This window comes from Solanum dulcamara, chromosome 3 (assembly GCF_947179165.1).
Source record: "Solanum dulcamara chromosome 3, daSolDulc1.2, whole genome shotgun sequence".
NCBI lineage: Eukaryota > Viridiplantae > Streptophyta > Magnoliopsida > Solanales > Solanaceae > Solanum > Solanum dulcamara.
The window spans coordinates 11,846,737-11,867,069 of NC_077239.1; the positions used below are offsets into that span (position 1 = coordinate 11,846,737).

At 36.2% G+C, this 20,333-nt stretch overlaps 2 pseudogenes; one reads left to right on the plus strand and one right to left on the minus strand.

Moving 5' to 3' along the window:
- Nucleotides 1-768: 768 nt before the first annotated feature.
- LOC129883451 (uncharacterized) lies at nt 769-3,726 on the minus strand (annotated as a pseudogene).
- Nucleotides 3,727-3,801: 75 nt separating this feature from the next.
- Nucleotides 3,802-6,736, plus strand: LOC129883452 (uncharacterized; annotated as a pseudogene).
- Nucleotides 6,737-20,333: the final 13,597 nt, after the last annotated feature.

Consider the following 20,333-nt stretch of genomic DNA (forward strand, 5'->3'; position numbering starts at 1 on the left):
AAGCCGATGGCAAATAACTCCCAAGTTATTACTTCAATTAATGGAGTTGCGGTGACACTTTAGTTTAATATTCAAGTCTTTAAATAAAGGAATTAAATATTCAAATGTCTTATACAAGGATTTTCTTCCACGATATGCAGTGATCCCAACTTTGAACGTCATTCGTCCTAAACCCATGATAAAATTCACAAGTAAAAAACAAAGCCAAAAATGGTCAGTGAGCTCTATTTCTACAAATATATGTGCATATGCAAGTACTTCAAATGCATAAACTATTAGCAAATAACAAAATTTACTGAATTACACTACTTATGGATTTACAGGAAATAAATAAGAAAAGTGAAAAGCTAAAGTTAAAAAATAGGAAGAAAGAGAAAAGAAATGAAACATTTGGTGAAAGTCGTGGAAAAACTGGAGAAACAATAAATGCTTTAAATGTTGAAAGTCATTTGAAATCCATGTATATACAATTATAAGCAACATAAGATGGTCGATTAAATTTTCCGTCCAACACTTAATTAAGAAAGAAAACTTTCAATATATAGAGTATGATTCAAGTTCTACTTAATGGTATAGCTGATTCTAGTTCTACTTAACAACACAGCTCTTTCTTGGTCTATAGAAGGGAAAACAAACATGGCCAAAATTTCACTTGGATGCTGGATTGATTGTCTTCTTCATCTACACTACTCTATCATTAGCGATCACACAAGGGAGTTTAGGGAGGAGCCGAAACTATTGAAGGCACCAAAATTACTTAATCATAGTCTAGAAGCCCTTGGCAGCAATCGATTTTGTTTCTCTCTTGGCTTCAATGGTAGTTGCTTCTGCCTTATCCTTCTTCTTTCTTAAATATGTCACTATGGTTTGTTTTCCAACATTCATGGAATCTCGATGAGTCTCTTCACCCTTTGTCACATTGTTGTTTCCAACAACATACGACTTCTCCATCTCTTTTCTTTCACCACATGTCGAGTTTAAGTTTGAAGTATCTACAACCTTTTCCTGTGCCTCAATTTCAGCATCTGCCATGATTCTAAGAAGTTCTATTAGCAAGGCTGCAAGATCTAACTCCGAGCAACCAGTGGGAGCATTTGATGTTTCTTGACCAGTGAGAAAATATGAAGGGATCTGAAGAGAGAGGCGAAATTATCTCTTCTCTTGGAATATGAAATACCTAGGGTCTAAATGCTGACGGAATATCAACGCGAAGCCAACTACTTTGACTAATGGATCCACTATGACACCTTCCTTCTCAGTGTAGTCGCCAAGCACTTCCACCATATCAAAGTTGTATATCACATTATTTGGAGTTAGCACATTCCATTTAGGAGACTAATGTCTGTACAGAGCCCAAACATCCTCCTTTCTGGAAATATTTGAATAACACCTCCAGCCCCTTTCACCACTTGACCTAGTGGGAAAAAGAATTGAGTATCTTATTAATTTCTTGCTTGGCTATCCTGAAATCTCTATTGTTCGTGAGGAAGACAGAACAAACTCAATTAATTGGGCCGAGTTCTGAGTTATTTATGGAGTTCAACCAGCTGAATTGCATTTTAAATAGAATATTAGATATCATATTGTGAATCAGAGCATAATAGCGCTCCATGCAATCAATAGCATCATAAGCAGCCCATACTTGATTCTCATCAGAAGATTTTTCTGTTCTATCCTTGTCAAAATTATGGAAGTCGGGATCAAGAAAAGTCATCGACTTAGCTTCTGGTTCAAAATCGAAAGGAGCACTAAAGATAGGCCACGTTTTATGCTCGCGTAATATTTTGGAACCTACCACAACATCAAGAGCAGTTTTATCACTTCTCAAATCATTTTTAATAACTTTAGGAGCAATTTGCTTCTTCTTTTCCAATTATTTTCCTTCAAAGATGAAGTTTGAGAAGTAGCAGTTGTGCTCCATTCTTTAAGCTTCTTGGTAATCTGAATCCTTGCCTTATTCTCTACAATGGTTGCCCTTTCTACAGCCAATTCACTAAGCTATGCGCTCCTCTTTATTAGCCTATCAATTTTTTAACAGAAAGATATTATAGATATAGAGAGCTAACTCTTAATCTTTAGAGGCGTCTGATCAATATCAAAACATCACCTTCACGTTGGTTCGTTCTTGACTCCAACCCCTTTCTATAACCTTATACATAGTTCTTAACATACATTGATTTTTCTATGTGTTTTGAGGACATAAGTTTGATATTTAATCCCCTTCCTCCTCTTTCACGACCCAAAACCAGAGAAAAAAAGTGGACTCAAAAGTAGTGAACCAACAGATATCAATTAGTACTAGAGTATCCCTTACACTTGAGAGCACTTTTTATACAATGAATTGTACGACGAATGCGGTCATTTACTATTTTGACTGATTCCATAGAAAGCTCAGCAATAGGCAATCTTTTCATAAATACTTGAGACCCGATAGTCAACAGCGATCCACTACAGTTAAATCCATTATATTTCTTCCTAAAAAATAAATGTAGTTATTAACATTAGAAAAATCTCAAAAATAATTAGGTACTATTGCAATTCCACATGGCAAGAGTGCCACACTAGAAGAGACCTCCCTATTCATCACCATATTCTTTGCTAGAGACTCGATTGTTGCATCTACTAAAACAAATCCTGTTGCATCCATGGAAATATCTTGGGAGATCATCATGTATCTTCTATTAGAACTGGTGTCATCCCCCTACAAGTTCAAACCAGATGAAATAGCTTATTTAGAAATCAATGATTAGCTACAACAGCTAATGTTGTTATGTTTTTAGAAAGCATAACAATTAATCACTCACATTAGCAAAGAAAGGAGAGATACTACTATCAAGATTTTGACCCTTGAAAATGTGGACCATCAGTATTCATGAATGAATTGCTTTTCTTTTGAAAAGCCCCCTGGTTCAATGCACTCATAGCTGCTTCTGCATGAGATATCTTCAAATTTCCCCTAGTTGAAATAGCTTACACACTATTTGTATCTCTCTTCTTAAAGACTTGATCCTGCTGAATATTTGCTCTAACTATTGAGCCAAAGCAAAAATAACCAGATTGTACTGAATTTGAAGTCGTAGGGATATTCACACCTGAAGCAGAAGATCTATTAGTAGCAGGATAGTTTGTACCATGCTGCTGCTGGCGGAAAGACTGGGAAAAGACGAAACTTGAATTTTCATGGAAACACCTACCTCATTTGCCCTAAAAGGCTGGTGACATTTAGGGCACATAATACTTTTAATTTTGGTGATGCTTTAAGTATTAATAACATATTTGGCATGTATCTCAAGATGTCTAGAATGTCTCAACTTTTGATGGCTGGGGAGCCACCGGGGCGGACTGGAAATTAGCATTAGTTGAGTTTTTTGCAATAGTTGGGTTCATGGAGAAATTATGAAATCTATGTTGGTTGCCTTTCAGGGATGCATTATTTTGGTTTTATAGACCATCACACAACAAACTCCACACTTCAGATATAATCTTAAACACCTCATCTGCCCCAACAAATTTGTTCTTTTCAGGGTGATGAGCTAGAGCAAGCCTTCTGTGGTGTTTCCTTATTGTTTCATCTTCTTCTCAAGAGTAGCATAAACAACATGGATTGCTACTAAAGGTCTTGACCTAACTCACTGGTGAGCCTCTATTCATGTGTTTCTTGAGTAGATTGCCCATGGAAAGGAGCTTACTCCAAGATTTGTCCTCTCGGAGCTAAGTACTACTCATAATTGAATTATACTGATACACTGAATAATACTAATAAATTGAATAGCTCAATAATACTTATAAACTGAGACTGAAATGATTGACACTTTATTTAAAAGAAAACATGTTGTTTATGTTGTTCATGAGAAGAAGACTTATGGTGAAGTGGATATTTATGGTGTCCTTTCTGTAGAGACCTCAGCTGATGGTGAAACAATAAAGAAACACTTCACAAGGCTTGCTCTAGCTCATCACCCTGATAAAAACAAATTTGTTGGGGCATACGGGGCATTTAGGATTATATCTGAAGCATAGAGTTTGTTTTATGATAGTCAGTAGAACCAAAATAATGATGCACGACAATAAGAGGAATGAATCCCAGCAAAGCAACCAGCACGGATTTCATAATTTCTCCATGAACCCAGCAAATGCAAGAAACTCAACTAATGCTAATTCCTAGCCCACCACGGTGGCTCCCTAGCCATCACAAGTTGATACATTTTGGACGTCTTGCATTACTGCCAAATACATTATGAATACTTAAATCATCACCAAATCAAAATTATTATGTGCCCCAAAGGTCACCGGCCTTTTATGGCAAGGGAGGTAGGTGTTCTCATGAAAATTCAAGCTTCATCTATTTTGTGGTCTTTCTGCCAGTAGCAGTAGGGTACAAACTATCCTGCTTCTAATGGATCTTCTATTTCAGGTGTGAAGATCCCTATAGCTTCAAATTCAATAGAATCTTGTTATTCTAGCTTTGGATCAACAGTTAGAGCAAATATTCGGCAAGATCAAGTTTTTAAGAAGAGAGATACAAATAGTGTGTATGCTATTACAGTTGGGGAAAATTTGAAGAGAGCTCATGTAAAAGCAGCTATGAGTGCATTGAACCAGGAGTCTTTTCAGAAGAAAAGCATTTCGTTCATGAAGACTGATTGTCCACATTTTCAAGGGTAAAAATCTTGATAGTAGTATCTCTCTTTTCTTTGCTAATATGAGTGATTACTATTGTGCTTTCTAAAAACATGATAGATTAGCTGTTGTAGCTAATCATTGATTTCTAAATAAGCTTTTCTTTTGGTTTGGACTTGGAGGGGCATGACACCAGTTCTAATAGAAAATACATGATGATCTTACAAGACATTTCATAGATCAATAGGATCCGTTTAGTATAAGCAACAATCAATTCTCTAGCAAAGAATGTGGTGATGAATGGGGAGGTCTCTTCTCGTATGGAACTCTTGGCATCTGGAATTCCAATAGTTCCTGATTATTTTTGACATTTTTCTGATGCTAATAAAAGCACTGATTTTTTGGGAATAAAGATAATGGCTTTAACAGTGATGGATCGTTGGTGATTATTGGTTTACAAGTATTTGTGAACAGCTCGCCTGCTGCAAAGCTTTCTATGGAATCGGTCACAGCAGTAAATGACCGCATTTCTCACACAATTCATGGCATAAAAGTGATCTCAAGTGTGAGTGATACTCTAGGACTACTTGATATTTGTTGGTTCAGTATTTCTTTTGAGTCAATTTGTTTTTCTTGTTTTCTATCCGTAGAGAGAAGGAATGGGATTAAATATCAAACTTATGTCTGCAAAATACATAAAAAGGAGTCAGTGCATGTTAAGAACTATGTATAAGGTTATAGAAAGGGGTTGGAGTCAAGAACAAACCAAAGTAAAGGTGATGTTTTGATATTGATCAGATGCCTTCAAAGATTAACAGTTAGCTCTATATATCTATATATGTCTTTCTGTTCAAAAGTTGATAGTCTAATAAAAAGGAATGCATAGCTTAATGAACTGATTGCAGAGAGGGATACCATTTTCGCGAATAAGGCTAGGATTGAGATCACCAAGAAGCTTAAAGAATGGAGCACAACTACTACTTCTCAAACTTCATCTAAGAAGGAAATAGAAGTGGAAAAGAAGAAGAAAATTTCTCCCGAAGTTATCAAAAATGATCTGAGAATAGGATAAAACTGCTCATAATGCTGTGGTGGGTTCCAAAATATTATGTGAGCAGAAAATGTGACCTGTCTTTAGTGCTCCTTTTGATTTAGAACCAGAAGGTAAATCGATGACTATTCCTGATCCTATCTTCCATAATCTTGACGAGGATAGAACGGAAAACTCTTTTTATGAGAATCAACTCTTGGCTGCCTATTGTGCTGATGATGGCATACCGCGCTATTATACTTTTATTCACCATATGATATCTAAAAATCTATTTAAACTACAATTCAGATGGTTGAACTCCAAAAACGACTCCAAACTCAGCCCTAATTAATTGGGTTGGTTCTAGCGTCCTCAAAACCAGTGGATATTCAGGATAAGCAAGCAAGAAATCAATAAGATGCTCAATTATTTTTCCCACAAGGTCAACTGAGTGAAAGGGGCTGGCGGTGTTAATCCAATATTCCCTAGAAAGGGGGATGTTTGGGCTCTATACAGGCATTGGTCTCCTAAATAGAATATGCTAACTCCGAATAATATGATATACAACTTTGATATGGTTGAAGTACTTAGCGACTAAACTTAGAAAGAAGGTGTCACAATTGATCCATTAGTCAAAGTAGTTGACTTCACATCGGTATTTAGTCAGCATTTAGACCCTAGATATTTTCATATTCCAAGGGAAGAGATGTTTCTATTCTCTCTTCAGATCCCTTCATATTTGCTCACTGGACAAGAAGCACCAAATTCTCTCACTGGTTGCTAGGAGTTGATCCTGCAGCCCAGCATCTAGAACTTTTTAGTCATGGAAGATGCTGAAATAGAGGCTCAGGCAAATGTTGTATATACACCAAACTTAGAAAGGACATGTGGTGAAAGTAAAGAGATGGAAAAGTCCTATGTGGTTGGAAACGACAATGTGACAAAGGGAGAAAAGTCTCTTTGAGATTCCATGAGTTTTCTCAAACAATCCATAGTGACATATTCAAAAAGAAGAAGGAGAAAGCAAAAACAAGTACCATTGAAGCCAAGAGAGAAACAAGCTTGGTTGCTGTTGAGGGCTTCTAGACTATGATCAAGTAGTTTTTGTGCCTTCAGTTGTTTAAGATCCTCCCCCCCAAACGCCCTTGTTTGATTGCTAATGATAGAGTGGTATAGATAAAAAAGACAACAAATCCACTACCCAAGTGAACTTTTGGCCTTGTTTGTTTTTTCTTTTAAAATGAACTTGAATCATATTTTGTACATTGCAAGTTTATTTCTTATGTAAGTTTTAGACAATAAATTTAATTAATCATATTATGTTGTTTATAATTGTGTACATGGATTTTAAATGACTTTCAATATTTAAAGCATTTATCCTTTCTCCAATTTTTTCAAATGACTTTCACCAAATGGTTCTTTTCTTTTCTCTTTCTTCCTATTTTTTAAATTAGCTTCTTAGCTTTTCATATTTCTGGTTTTTATATTGCTGCATCATGCATAGAGCTAGCCTATAATGTTGGAAAAACGCAGGCTAACACAAAAATATATATAGCCTGGAAATAAAATAGGAAAATAATAACACCAAGAATTTTACGTGGAATCCCTTTTAAATAATGAAAAAACTACGAGTCAAGAAGAGCAATTGATATCACTATAGCAAGGAATTTTACATTATGTAGTCACGAGTACAATACTCAAAGTGACTACTACTACACAGTTAAAAGGAATAAAACTCTTTTATTTTTTCACCTTACTAAAAATATCGTTCACACTCTATTTTTCTTCGACTATTTTTTTATAGTCCATGGTATACCTTATTTTGCTCTCTAATTTTTTTTATCTTTATCTTGGTGTGTTCTTACAAATGAGCAAGAGTTCTCTATTAATAGAAAATATTTGTCCCTATGATGTCATCAATGATATCATGAAAATACAAATATTTTAAATTTTGGTAGGTTTATTGATGAGATTTGATTTGACAAAAATGGTGATCTTTTGGTTGTTGAGATTTGCCGACTACCAAATTCACATTTTTGACTCTCTAATTTTTAAACCATGCAACAAAGTAAAAAAATAAATATTTATGATATAGGATGGATCCCTATACATAAATCAACCACCTCTGTATGATTCTTTTTTTCTCTTTCCTGTAAGTCCATAAATTGTGTAATTCAGTGACTTATTATATGCTTATAGTTTATGCATTTGAAGTACTTTCTTATGTACATATTGTAACACCCCTCAAAAAAATTCTTCCATTGGATTCGGACCCTTCTTGTATCGTGCTGGATCGAACCCAATTATTTAGAAGTGTGTGCTTGAGTTGAGATGAGTCCTCGAGTAATTGAGGAGTGTTGGAGGTGATGTGGGGTCACGGAGGACCCCTAGGATCGAGCTAAGACAAAAAAGGTTCATCGTGGCTAAGTTTGAGGAGGAGTTTGCATGATGGGTTGCTTCTAATGACCCTATGATTTGATATATGACAATTTGGGTGGCCCACGACCTATCAAATTAATGGTCGTCGAGTCTTCTTTCCAATTCCACCAAGAATATAATTTTTGGAGTTCGGAGTCAAAAGATATGACGATCCTAAGATAAACTAGCACAGTAAGAATTTCAGGCCTGGGGTTCAACTACTGGAAATCTGGGCTTGGCGCCGCAGTGCTGCGACACACCACTATCACACCAGAAACATGCCTCAGTAGTTTGGGCTCTGGCGTGGCACGCCACTAAAAGGTGTGCAGGATTTTTCAAGCAAATTTCTAGAACCCAGAAAATATTGGCCTTGGCGCTGTAAGGGCGCGATGCGCCACTATCGCGCCAGAAACATGCCTCAGTAGTTTGGTCTTTGGCACGGCGCGCCACTGCGAGGTGTGCATGTTTTTAGGCATAATCGGCCTGGCACTGCAATGGCGCGATGCGCCACTATCGCGCCAGGTGCATTTTTACCTATTCTTTAGAGCTTTTGAGAAGGGGTAATTTGGGAATTCCCCCAAATTGTATATGTATCAGCCTTAGCACTGTTTTGGATCATTTTTCAATCCCTCACTCTTTCTCTAAAAAGCCCTAGGAGTTCCTCTCTCTCTCTCTTCTTCTTCTTCTCTATTTCCAATAAGGAGAGTTCCAAGAGCTTCAAGGTTTGAGTTCTCCATTGAAGACCCAACCACAAGATTTTCTTCAAGTCTTCACTAAGGTATGTAAGGCTATCCAAAACATGGGTTGAGTCTACCCATGTGCCTTACTCTTGCTTTGAGGTTAGATGTCCATGAAAATGGAGTTTCTTGGTGTGGTTTATGCTTGAATGAGTTTTGTGCCCTATTTAATTAATGCTATATGTGTTGATGTTATTGAGCTAAGAAGTTCCTAAAACTTTCATGTTAGTAGGAGTTGATGGAGATGACTTGTTATTATGTTTTGTTGATCTCTTTAACCATATGATTATGTTCCATAGAGTTGTGATGCGTTTTGAGGAGATGTCATAAATGCTTATCTAAATAAGGCTTGATTGAGTTAATTGGAGGATAGAATTGACGAGTGGACGAGGTCCTAAATGGAACTTGCCATTATGACTTAATTGAGTTGAAATGAGAATAGAATTGATGAGTTGGCAATGTCCTATATGAAACTAGCCGTAAGGGCTTGTTTGAGATGATTGGAGGGAGTCTTATGAGAATAGAGTCATGGGAGGAGTATCAAGCACTGAGGCAGGCGAGAGTGTAGTCCATACTCGAACCCCAGGAACTACGCCGCCAATGTAGGTAGGGATGGAACTGTTAAAGTCGGATGCTTCCCATGGGATCGAACCGTTAAAGTCGGATGTTTCCCATTTATTTGTCCTGAAATGATAGGACTTGACTAATCGATGGTATACATGATTAGGGAGGCATTCATGCCCTGGCAAGGTATGGACGGATGCGGCCACAACGTCTGATTGTTGTATTATCACTGGTTCATAGGTGATGGTTGTCGGATAAGAGAAACTTCCATTTAGGTCTTGATAGTGCTCCGAGTCAGTTGAGTTGAGTGGCTTATAAGTTAGTCTCATCTAAACTATTCTTGTTAGACTTAGGACACTTGAGTGAGTTGTCATGTATGTATGAGTTGAGACCCTGAGTTGATGTAGATGTTTCCTTGATGTTTATTTTATCCAGCCATTTTACATACTCGTATATTCCATGTACTGACGCCATTTGGCCTGCATCATTTCATGATGCAGAGACAGGTACCAGAGATCATCAACCGGCGCTTTGTTGAAGATCCACATACACTCCCGGCTAGTTGGTGAGTCCTCCTTGCTTCCGGAGGATGTTGAGCTTCCTTGTATGATTTTGTTGTTGTTGTTTCCTTCATTTTGATTGTCGGTAGCCATGGGCTTGTCATTGACACCTCCCAGACTTGATAGAGGCTTCATAGACTAGAGTGTGGGGAGTTTGGACTGTTATTTTGGGGGAGTTCTATTATACTTATTTTGTTGAGTTAAACATATTTGGCCTTCGCCCCCATATTGTAAATAGCATGTTATAATTGAGTCTTCCGTTGAGTATATATGACTGAAAAATGGAGTGATTGAGCTAGGTGGTTCGCTTGAAGGTCAGAAATGGCTTTCAAGTGCCGGTCACATCTAGGGTACCCTCTCAAGGCTTGACACATATATTCAGAGGTGTATTCGGGATTTTAAGAGGATGGATGCACTATTACAAAAAGATGGATGTAAGATATAGACGGTTGATCTTTAGGTTATTAACACTGCATTCATTAAATTTTTAGAATTATAGGTCCAAAATATATACTACTACTAGTTTTAAATTTTAATATACACATTTATTTTAATTATATATAAAAAAAATTGGTGCTAAAAAAGATTTAATTTCCAATGTGACACCCTTGAAAATTTTGAAAGACTAAAGAAAAAACAAAAGAATAATTAATTAAAACGCCAAAGGTGTTACTGATAACCAACGACTTGGAGAAGTGTAACTCAATTTTAGAAATTAAGAAACAACATAGATATAAGATTTAAATTTCTAACCTCACTTAGAGAGGTGCACCCAATCATCATCGCATTATATGATACTTTGAACGTGGGTTCACATATCTTACTTCTAAGTATTTTTTTTAAAAATATAACACTATTATATGTGATTTAGGGAGGGGAACATGGATTCACGTGAACCCACGGAACCCCCCCCCCCTAGATACGCCCCATCATGTATTGGTAGAAATAGAGCCCACTAGCTGTTTTTCAGCTTTGTTTTTTATTTGTGAATTTTTCCATTGGCTTAGGATGAATGACCTTCAAAGTTGGCATCACTGCATATCGTGAAAGAAAATCCTTGTATAAGATATTTGAATATGTAATTTCTTTCTTTAAAGACTTGAATAATAAACCGAGGTGTCATTGGAACTCCATTAATTGAATAATAATTTGGAAGTTATTCGCAATCGAGTTGGTTCTTTAATTGACCCAATTATTTGCCTTTGTTGAATCCCAAGCCACGAAGTACATTTAACACAAATTGAAGGTTTTTAGAAAACTTTCATCATCTTTGTTAATCTGCTTATAAAAGATTTGTTTTGATTTTTGTTGTCCCTGTTCTATTTTTTGGGTGCGATAGTAAATTATATGGTCCTATGTATGGTTCATTTTTCTTTACAAGTCGAGATTTTGAACATTCTAGATGGTCAACTAACTAGAAAATTTCAAAGTAAACAATGTTGGATATTGAAACATACTTCTTGCAAGTGGAACCCCTTTCATTTCATCGTAAACTGAAAAATGAGATGAAGAGAAAAGAAAAGGGTCCAAGGAAAAGCTCGTAAAATGTCATGTTTGAAGGCATATTATTTATGAGATGCAAAAGGATTTCATATTCAAAGATATTTATTAGAAGCTTTAAATTTTGGTTATTGTATCTTATATATGTATTAGTATTAGCATTAGCAGGATATTAAAGAATATCGATCCTAGCTATTAAATTGTAGTCTAACTTACTGAGCATATTATTTAATAAAATCTGAATTATTCTTTTATACTAATAATTTGTGGATCCATTTGGATTGGGATATTCACTGATGCCTCGAGGTTTTAGAATGTATTTTTCTTGTTTTAGCACAACTTTAAATTTTCTTGCATATTTTCAATTCATCCAGTATCTTGTTGTATTTTGAAATGGTGAACTCTCTTGGGAAATTCTATTAATATCATTGCGTAATTGGCTTGGACCTCATGATTTTTTCATGTTCTAGGACTGAATTTTCTAACTACGTAAGGTTTGAGTTGTTATGGCATTGCAGCTTTGTAGGTTCCATCTTGGATTTAGATGTGCTAGTAGAATCGTGAAAATAAAAAGAACAAGGAAGAACAACAATATTTAACATAGTTCGGATCAAAATGATCCTACGTCCACCAGAGAACAACTGCTTTTATATTAACAAAAGAAAGAGGAGAGATCCCAAATACAACTGAGAGAATTGTTTATCAATTCTCTCCTCTTCTAATGTATTTTGCAAATGCCTTAGAATATGAGAAGACAAGAGAAAAATGTTTTTGAGATGTGTTTCTAATGAATCAAGAGCTATCTATTTATAAGGATAAATTCTTGCTCTTGACATCATCCATTACATCACATTTTGTCAAGATGTCAAAATTTACCAAATTTTTACCTACCAAGTTGCTACACTAAGACTATCTAGAATCTTGTCAATTTTAACAAATCTCCACCTTGGCAAGATTCTCCATTTTCAGCTTTCTTTCAACAACTTTTGATTGTCTCTTAAACCTCAACTCATTCAATCTCACCAAGGTTTGCGTTCTGAGCATGCATATGAATAACTCTAGCCAAAATATCTAAGATTACTAGGCAATCTCGTTGTAAGAAACAAGAAGAATCAAACCTTTGTTGAACACACTAGCTCCACCTAGGAGTTGTTCTCCTAGAGTTTGCATCAGTTGATGCATACTCCCACCAAGTCCTTGCAGTGTGCAAACTTGGCAAGCGGAACTATCTTGGTCAGTATGTCTATAGCGTTATCATCTGTGATAACCTTCTCAACCTTTATAGCTCCCTCTTCAATGATATTTTGAATGAAATAGAATTTTACATCAATATGTTTAATGCGATTATAAAATCTTTGATTTTTAATCAAATGAACAGCACTTTGACTATCACATCTTAGAGTTGATTCTAGCTGAACCAAACTCAATTCTACCACCAAACCTTTCAAACAAATAGCTTCTTTCACTGCCTCTGTTGCTATCATATATTCTTCCTCTGTTGTTGACAAAGCGATAATTGATTGTAAAGTAAATTTCAAACTAACGGAACTGCCAATGAGAGTAAAGATATATCCAATTATGGACCTTTTTCTACTAAGATCCCCTGCATAGTCAGAATCTATACAACTGAAAACTGAAATACCTTCACATTTTCGAAAGGTTAGGCCAACATCAAAAGCTCCTTGGAGATATCTCAATATCCACTCGACAGCTTCCCAATGCCTTTTTTCTAGATTGGCCATGTACCTACTTACAATATTTACAAAATACACAATATCTAGAAGTATGCACACCATAGCATACATAATGCTCCAACTGTACTAGCATAAGGAACTTTTGATATATGCTCCACCTCATCCCTAGACTAAGGCATTTGTAACTCTGAAAGCTTAAAATGAGAAGCTTACGGTATACTTATAGGCTTGCTCATTTGCCTATTAAATCTCTCAAGAACCTTTTTGATGTACCTCTTCTGAGAAAGATGTACAATATTATCTTCTCTTGAACTCTCCATTCCAAGAATTTTCTTTGCATCTCCCAAATCCATCATGTCAAATTCCTTGTTCAACAGTTTCTTCAAAATATTTATCTCTGTGATGTTGTTAGCAGCAATAAGCATATCATCAACATACAATAGTAAATAAATCATAAAGTTACTAGCCGTTTTCTTGTGATACACACAGCTATCAAATGCACTCCTCGAGAATCCATGTGTAGTCATGAATGCATCAAATCTTTTGTACCACTTTCTAGAGGATTGCTTCAAACCATACAAAGACTTTTTCAATTGGCATACATGATCTTCTTTTCCCTCAGCTAGGAAACCTTCAGGCTGTTCCATATAGATTTTCTCTTCTAGATAACCATGTAAGAAAGTAGTTTTGACATCAAGCTATTGAAACTCCAAATCAAATTGTGCAACCAATGCTAGTAGCACGCAAATTGAACTATGTTTCACGACTAGGGAGAAGATCTCATTATAGTCAATTCTCTCCTTCTAACTGAAACCCTTTGCAACCAATCTCGACTTAAACCTACCATGTTCCACTTGTGGAATACCTTCTTTCTTTGTGTAGATCCATTTGCATCCAACTGTATTCTTCCCCTTTGTCCTTTCAACTAAGACCCATGTCTCATTTTTGTGAAGAGACTCCATATCTTCCATCATGGCTAACCGCCATTGTGCAACATCTTTGCAAGAAGTTGCTTCAATATATGAAAAGGGCTTGAGGTCTTTAATCTTTTCTTCTACAGCTATGAATGCATATGCAATCAGATTTGCTTGCTCTATATGATGTTTTGGTTTCCATATCTGTCTTTTGTCCCTTCTCTTCGCAATTATGTATGGTTCATTAATAACATGTTCTTCAAGATCTGTATCTTTTGACTTATCAACTTGAGTTTCTTGATTCTTTTCCTAGGTATGCTCTACCCGCTCGTTGTTTTTGTTTCTTGATAACTCCACAGAAACTTTATGAGGTTCAAGAATAGAGGATTCATCAAAGGTAACATATCTACTAACTAAAAATTTGAGTAAAAGATAAACACCAAAGTTTTCACCCTTTTACTCCATCTACATACCCTACGGATATAACATTTTTAGCCTTTGGTTCAAGCTTTCCTTTGTTAACATGATAATAAGCAGGACACCCAAATATTCATAGGTATGAATAGTTAGAGGGTTCACCTAACCATACTTCATTTGGAGTCTTAAAGTCAAACATTGATCTTAAAGATCGATTGACAATATGAGTAGTAGTGTGAATTGCTTCAGCCCAAAATACTTTGGACATTTTTTCTTGTAAGAGAATACAATGAGCCTTCTCAAGAAGAATTCTATTCATTCTCTCAGCAACTTTATTCTTTTATGGTGTGTGCCTGACCGTCTTATGTCCTGCGATCCCATGAACCTTGTAGAAATTATTAAACTCTTCACTGCAAAACTCCAGGCCATTATCTGTGCAAAGATACTTGATTTCTCTCTCTATTTGATTCTCAACCAAAATCTTTCATTCTTGTAACACCCCCTAAAAGGTTGTATGTGGATATTGATTAATGGATCCTTTCTTTCATTAAGCCCAAATGAATTATCAAAGTTTTCTATTTAATTCAAGCATGAAACTTTATGGGTTTTCATATCATGATTCCAAATGTATAGGTTATTAAATATTTAAAGTTTAAATTACCTATCTTATATTAGCTCATGTTGTCATTTAAATGCATTGAATTATTGATTTATCAAAGATTCCTATATGAAGGCATGAAAAGGTTTTAAAGTATTTTGAATATAATTATGTTCTCTCATGTCTAAAGTATTTTGATTATAATTATGTCTCTCATGCCTAAAGTATTTTGATTATATTATGTTCTCGCATGCCTAAAGTATTTTGATTATAATTATATTCTCTAATGTCTAAAGTACTTTGATTATATTATGTTGTATGATGCCTAAATTATTTTGATTGTAATTATATTTTCTCATGCCTAAAGTATTTTGATTATAATTATATTCTCTCATGCCTAAAGTATTTTAATTATACAAATTATTTTATTTTCTTTAAGCTTTACTCTAAGGTATGAAGACTTCAATGAGAGTATTCCTTCCTGTAACACCCCCTAAAACCTTGTATGTGGTATTTCAATTTTTGATAAAAATGATTCTTCTTCTGTATTTTAGGGATAATATTTCATAAAATAGTCCAAATTAGGTGATTCAAATTTTTGAATAACCAGAATGATATTATCTACAACCTTTATTAAGACCATATCTCAAGATTCGAAGGATAAGTAGGTCCAATAAATTAATTATTCCAGGATATGGTGCTGTGATGAAATAGAGCATTTGTAAAAAAACTCATATCTCATGGTAGGATGCTCCAAATTGGTTAATTCTTGAACGACATGAAACTAGACTTCTAGATCTACAATCCTAGATATCAGTCCTTACTTTCCTGTAATTTTACATACTCATAAAGTTTACGTACTGACGTCATTCGACCTGCATCATTTTATGATGCAAATACAGGTGTTAAAGATTCTTAACAGGCGCATTGTTGAAGATCATTACTTTCCAGCTATTTAGTGAGTCTTTCTTCTATTCGGGGGAACTCTTTATCCTTTTATTATTATTGAGTATTATGTTTCTTTTGAGGTAGCCGTGGATATGTCATTAGCACCATATGATAGTGTTAGAGGCTTCATAGATAGAGTTTGATAATATAATTGGAGTAGTTCTCCTTTAAAACTACTTCTGCTAAGGATCATTTCTTTCATTTGATGTTGATGAAGGCGAGCCCAAATAAGCATTTTTATTTTCACTTAAGTCTTTCGCTGATGAATGAATGAATGATGAGACAAAGTGGTTCTCTCGGAGGCCAGAGATAGTTTCTGAGTGCCGGCCACGCCTAGGGTACCCTCTTGGGATGTGACAAACTTTGTATCAGAGCATAAAGTTCAGGAGTCCTAGAGTGTCTATAAAGTCGTGTCTAGTAGAGTCTTACTTATGGGTGTATCGTGCACCACACTTATAATCAGGAGGCTATAGGATATTAGAAATTATTTTACTTCTTTCATAATCTGAGTTCGTGCGATAGAGTTTAACTCTATAAAACTTCCTTTCTAATTCGTACTGCTCCTACTTCACAGAAAGATTTATGAGGAGTGATTGTTATGCTCACTCAGTTGGTGGCTGCCTGAAATGGTAGCCAGAGTTCACCAATTCCTAGTTTTAGTTATCAAGAGCCGTCTGCTTCCACGAGGAGTAGAGATTTTCTGAGAATGAATCCACTTGTCTTAAAGGGTTCCAAGGTTGATGAGGACCCCTAGAATTTTATTGATAATATGTGAAAGCTACTAAAAGTGATGCATGCTACGGAGATCAAGGGGGTTGAGTTGGTGTCTTATCAGCTTAAAGATATGGCAAATGTCTGGTATAACTAGTGGGAAGAAAGTAGAGGTTAGGATGCGTAGCCTGCTATTTGGGATTATTTTGAGAGAGCATTCCTTGATCACTTCTTTCCCCAAGAGCTACAAAAAAATCAAAAGTTGAGGAGTTAAAAAACCTCAAGAAGGAAAGTATGACTGTGAAGGAGTATAGTCTGAAGTTTATTTAGTTTTCCAAATATACCCCATAAATGATTCTTAACATGAGGGTCAAGATGAGGAAGTTTGTCTCTGGCCTAGGCAAACATATAAAGAAACAATGTAAGGCAATGCTAATGATTTTTGACATGGATTTTTATGGATTAATGGTGTATGCTCAACTGGTTGAGGATGACAATAAAAAGACCGAGAGGAACATCTAAGTAAGAAGGCTAAGTCTGTTGGTTATGAGAATGAGCAGAAGCAAGAGAAGAGTAACAAGTCCTTCTTTTAGAAGAGATCTTCTAATTATGCACCTTACTCAACAAGTGTTTTTACACCTAATACTAGGTATGATCAGAGGTCGCTGAGTCACTAAAACTTCTGAGCTTAGGGTTCTCAGTCCCAATTAAATGTGGCTCAAGGTTCTAGAAGAAAGCTATCGTGTGCTAGATATAGGAAGCTCCATTTGGGAGAGTGTCGTATGGGCACCAATACTTGCTATGGATTTGGAAAGACATGTCACTTCTAAAATGAGTGTCCTTCAAAGAGACAGGGAGATGAAAGTAGTAGAGCTCAGTTTTCTTCTGTAGCTCTGTAGAATAGAGGTAATCAGAGAGGTGTAGCTTCAAGTGCAGACAGGGGAACAAACCATCTGTATGCTATGGGTAGTCGCCAATACTAAGAAAATACACCCGATGTTGTTACTGGTATGATCCAAGTCCTTTCTTTTGATGTGTATGCATTACTTGATCCAGGTGTTACATTATTTTTGGTGACTCCTTACTTGGATAGTAAATTTGAGATCTTTCCTGAGTGTCTTCTTGAGTTTTTCAGCGTATCTACTCTTGTTGGTGAGTCTATCTTAGTTGAGAGGGTCTATAAAGATTGTACTATGTCAATCTATCACAGGGATACCATGGTTGATTTAGTTGAGTTGGACATGGTTGATTTTTATATGATTCTTAGCATGGACTGGCTTTATGCTTGTTATGCCTCAGTTGACTGTAGAACCCAAACTATCAAGTTTTAATTTCCAAATAAGCCTATCTTAGAGTGGAAGGGGAGTTCTATAGTACCTAGGGATAAATTTATTTTCTATCATAAGGCCAGAAAGTTAATCTCTAAGGGATGCATATATCATATAGTATGAGTCAAAAATATTAATGATGAGGCCCTATCTCTTGAGTCAGTTCCCATTGTGAGTGAGTTTTCTGAAGTCTTTCCTGAGGATCTACCTAGAATCCCTCTTGATATAGAGATAGACTTTGGTATTGATGTCTTTACTTATACACAACCTATCTCCATTCCTCATTATAGGATGGATCCTACTGAGTTAAAAAAGTTGAAAGAATAGCTAAAAGACCTCCTAGATAAGGGATTTATTAGGCCAAGTGTCTCACCTTGGGGCGCTCCTGTCCTATTCGTGTGAAAGAAAGATGGGTCCCTTAGAATGTGCACTGATTATCGACAACTGAACAAGGTCACCTTATAGAACAAATATCCTTTCCCCAGGATAGATGATTTATTTAACCAACTTCAGGGTGCCACATGCCTCTCTAAGATAGACCTCAGATCAGACTATCATCAGTTAAAAGTGAGAGAATGTGACATCCCGAAGATGACTTTCTGAACCCACAATGGTCATTTTAAGTTTCTTGTTGTGTCCTTTGGATTGACAAATGCTCTTGCATCTTTTATGGATGTCATAAACCGGGTATTCAATCCATACCTAGATTGTCTTTAAAACTCTCAAAGAGAGGGAGTTGTATGCAAAGTTTTCGAAGTGTAAGTTTTGGGTTTAGTTTGTAGCTTTCCTAGGCCATATTATATCTGGTGATGGAATTCTAGTTCATACTGAAAAGACTGATGCAATTAAGAATTGGCTCAAACTCACCTCTCCAACTGACATAAGAAGTTTCTTAGATTTGGATGGTTACTATAGGAGGTTTGTTGAGGGATTTTCATCCATATCCTCACCATTGACTAAGTTGACTCAAAAAAAAGTTAAGTTTCAATGGTCTGATACTTGTGAAAAAAACATTCGAGAATTAAAAGCTAGATTGACTACTGCTACAGTGTTGTCCCTACCCATGGGAATGGATGGTTTTGTAATCTATTTTGATGCTTCCAGATTTAGGTTGGGATGTGTGTTGATGCAGAAAGGTAAGGTCATTTCCTATGCCTCCAAACAACTTAAGACTCATGAGAGGAACTACCCCACAGAAGACCTTGAGTTGGTAGCTGTAGTATTTGCTCTTAAGATCTGGTGTCACTATCTTTATGGTGTACATGTGGATGTATTCAAAGACCATAAGAGCTTGTAGTATGTATTCAGCCAGAAGGAGCTGAACTTGAGGAATAGGAGATAGTTGCTCAAGGATTATGACATGAGCATTTTCTACCACCCAGGTAAAACAAACATAGTTGCCGATGCTCTTAGCTGGTTATCTATAGGGAGTACGGCCCATGTGGAAGAGAAAAAGAATGAGTTGGCAAAGAAAGTGCATAGACTTGCGCATTTAGGATTTCAACTTATTGACTCTAGTGAGGGTGGTACAATTGTCTGAAATAGAGGTTAATCATCTTTAGTTGAATAGGTGAAAGGAAAGCAAGATCAGGATCCCATTCTCCTTCAAATGAAATACGAGGTTCACAAGCAAAAGGTAATGGCTTTTGCCAAAGTAGGAGATAGAGTGTTGAGATATTAAGAGAGATTATGTGTTCCAAGTATTGATGGCATTCGAGAGAGAATCATGGCAGAAGCCCATAATTCCAGGTATTCCATCCATCCAGGTTCGACAAAGATGTACCACGACTTGAGAGAAGTATTCTGGTGGAGTGGAATGAAGAGGGATATAGCAGAGTTTGTGTCCAAATGCCCGAACTGCCAATAAGTTAAAGTTGAGCACCAAAGGCCGTGTGGATTGGCTCAAAATGTAGAGATCTTGGAATAAAAGTGGGAGATGATCAATATGGACTTCATTACCGGTTTATCGTGAACCCACAAACAACATCACTCTATTTGGGTGATTATGGATAGGATGACCAAATTGGCTCATTTCTTATTGGTTAAGACTACGGATACCGCATAGTATTATGCCAAACTATATTGTTAGACTGCATGGAGTTCCTTTGTCTATCATCTCAAATAGAGGAGCTCAATTCACTGCTCAGTTTTGGAAGTCATTTCAGAAGGGTTTGGGTTCAAGAGTGAACCTTAGTACTGCTTTTCATCCGCAGACAGATGGCCAGTCAGAGCGTATGATACATACTTTGGATGATATGTTAAGAGCCTGTGTCATTGACTTCAAAGGTAATTGG